This window comes from Homalodisca vitripennis, chromosome 4 (genome assembly GCF_021130785.1).
Source record: "Homalodisca vitripennis isolate AUS2020 chromosome 4, UT_GWSS_2.1, whole genome shotgun sequence".
In the NCBI taxonomy this organism is placed as follows: Eukaryota; Metazoa; Arthropoda; class Insecta; order Hemiptera; family Cicadellidae; genus Homalodisca; species Homalodisca vitripennis.
In genome coordinates this window covers 95615165-95618392 of record NC_060210.1, presented here as the reverse complement: position 1 = coordinate 95618392, position 3228 = coordinate 95615165, and positions in this window count along the sequence as shown.

The window sequence follows — 3228 nt, the reverse complement described above, 5'->3', positions numbered from 1 at the left end:
TTGTGTGAAATTTAATTGAAACCCCACTTGAACTGTTCTGACTCACTGAATACATTTAAACTTCTTAGTTTCATACTTATTGATTTATATTTAATCAATTAATAATTATTTATTGATTATTACTTACTACGAGCTTTAAATATAATAATAAGTGTAAACTAATAGTATATTAAACATTCTACTGAAAGCAGATCAATTTAAAGTTTTATTTTAGTAACTAAAGTAAAGTTTTTTTTTGAAGTAACTGTCAAAAGTATTGTAAACATCGATATGTTTCTTCTCAAAACATCTCAAATTGCAGAAAAATCAGTCGAATTTCTTTTACAGTTGGCTCTATATAAAATGTTTTCAAACCTTAAAGGAAACTTTTGTATTTTTTTCTAACATTATTATACTTAGAAAAATAAAAATAGAATACGTATTAATAATATAAGTTACCTCAATAAATTTAATTATTTAGTTTCTTAAAGTGCAGTAATATGTGACACAAAATTGTTCTATGTTCCGAAGATATAGTTTTTATAAGGGATATATTTAATTGCCTATGGTTTGGCTTAACCAAAAAGAAAACAATAGATAAACCGCTTACAAAAAGACACTGGGCGAGTTCATAAAACTCCGCTCATGTAACGCAGCGCTATCCCAGTATCCCCACCATCGCTCTGCGCTCGCTCGTTTGCTCTATCCCCGACCTGGCCACTGCCACTGAAAAAAGGTAAACTAACAATATGTGCTTCTGCGCAGATCTATTTGCGAGTGGCTTATCTACGGGCGAACGGTTATTTTGTACGTACTCTTTCTGTATTGATATTCACTATTTCATATGTTTGTTTACACAAATTTTATATTTATAACATGAATTTATAGATGAGTTACAATTATTAAAGAGGATTTCCTTTCAAGTGGTTGTTGTTTGTGCTAGGCAAAATATAGGTCGAATTATTGGTAAAATATGTTAATAACTGTTAATATGACTTAAGTCTTTTCGTACGACCGACAAGGTTTGCCCTTATTCTTGATTTAATTTTGATTTATTGGATTTCACTGATGTATTACCGCAACACTAACGATTCACTAGGCACTAGATACGGCTACAATCTGTCGCCATTCTCTGTTGTTTGTATGACCCAAAGAGTGTACGTTCTCACAGTGTTTGTTACAATATATAAACATACGCGCAATAAGAACAACAAAGTATACTAAGGATACTTCTTAGATATTGACTTATAATATTTTATTTGTGAATGCTCTTGCTCACTTTGTGTTGTCCTAGTGAATAACAGTAAAATTATTTTCAAATCAATGAGCCCGGTTAGGGCTGTTCAAGACAAACTCATCCAGACAAATTGCGCTCTTAATAATTTCTTGCGCAGGAATTCTGTTCCAATGGGGCCATTATTTTCACCTGCCAAGCAAATCCAAATCTGGGGCAGTAATTTGAAGTATACAAGTATATAGAAATTCCCCTTCCAACTAGGCCAGAATAAATAGATCACTTTGTGTTACAGTCTTACTGTAAAATAATACAGTAAATGCTACATTAATTGTATTCAGGAGTGTTTTCCTTATAAACAGTATCACTTTCAATGTGCTATGTAAATTTCAACATGTGGCAGTAATTCCTAGGTTAAAAGTATATAAAAGCTTTCCTTCAAGCTAGGCCGGAAGAATTGTTTGCTTTGTGTTAGTCCTACTGTAGATCGGTGTTTAAGGCACTAAATCCTACATAATTGTATTCAGGAGCTTTTGTCCTGAGATGCAGTACCACTTTCAACCTGTTATCCAAATCTCCACCTGTGGCAGTAAGTCCTACTTGAACTGTCATAAGTATACTGTCATTGTATACTGATATAAGAGATCTCCTACGAACTAGGCCGAAAGGATGAGCAATCGGCCTTGTGTTACAGTCTTACTCTAGACGCGTGTGTATGCAAACCAGTCTGTGCCATCTGTGCAGTGAGAGACTCAGGTAGCTGGGCTAATAAATATTTGAACGGTAACAGTTCTAGTTGTGCAGCTCCTAGCATATAAAATCAGAACTAACTGAAATAATCTACTTGGCCTCAGCACACTTTATCCGTGTAAGTGTAAGTGTAACTCCTGTGTAACTAATATAATTAAAGATTGTATTCAGGAAACTTTGCGCTGAGAGGTACTCTCAATTTCAGACAGCTTGCAAATACAACATGTGGCAGTAATTCCTGGTTTACATCTATGTAAGTACTCTCTTGCAGCTAGGCCGGATAAATTGTTCGCTTTGTGTTACAGTCCTATTGTAGAACGGTGTAAATCCAAGCCAGTAAATCCTATTTTACGAGTACACATAAGCTTGTACTCCAGATTGACCAGTTAATACCTTATTGTTTACATGTTTCGAAATATCTTTAGTGATGTGTAATTTTGTTAACAATAATCATTAACTCATTTTAATATTACATACTGAACTTTATACTTTTGTGTTCTAGCCCATTTGTGCTGTAAAACAATAAATTAAATAATTATACGTTTAAAATGTCAAGTCTATTAAGTAAAGACTATTAATAAATTGTTTGGGTTTTCTCTATACTTTGTATAGTTATTTGAAACGTCTTATTACATGTAAATTTTTCTTTCTCCAGATCTGAAGCTTCGAGTTTTCTAAAATTTCTAAGATTCTAAAATACTATTAATTCACAAATTATAATCTTAAAAACTTGATTTGCCTTTCAAAGTATTAATGCTACATATTATTCTATGAATACATTTTAAAAAATACAGACAAAAATACATGACGGACAGATACAGTTGTCTCTAGCTTAAAAATGTGTTTTATTAATGTTTAGCTATATCTCTTCCTTCAACACGATAATATTAAACTTGTTCATATTTAATTTTCTGTTACATATTGGGACATTTTTAATGTAACGGAAATCTTTTATTCTTTTCTCAGTTCCTGTTTATTACAATGTGGTGAACTTTGTATTTATTGGACTGAAAATCTAATTAATTTTATATTTTTCACGGGACTGAAATAACTGATGTTGCTGCCCTTAATACAATTCCAAACAAAAAAATATATAAATATTGATTTAATAAATATGTAAGAATTTCAAATAAAATTGAGCTGAAGTTGCTTTGAAATAACATCATGTTGCATGAGTAACGTAACATAGAGTAAGTTAAACGATTCTATATAACTGGCATATTGAAGCTGAGCAAAGTAAAGAAACCTGTGAGCGGTAGGACGCG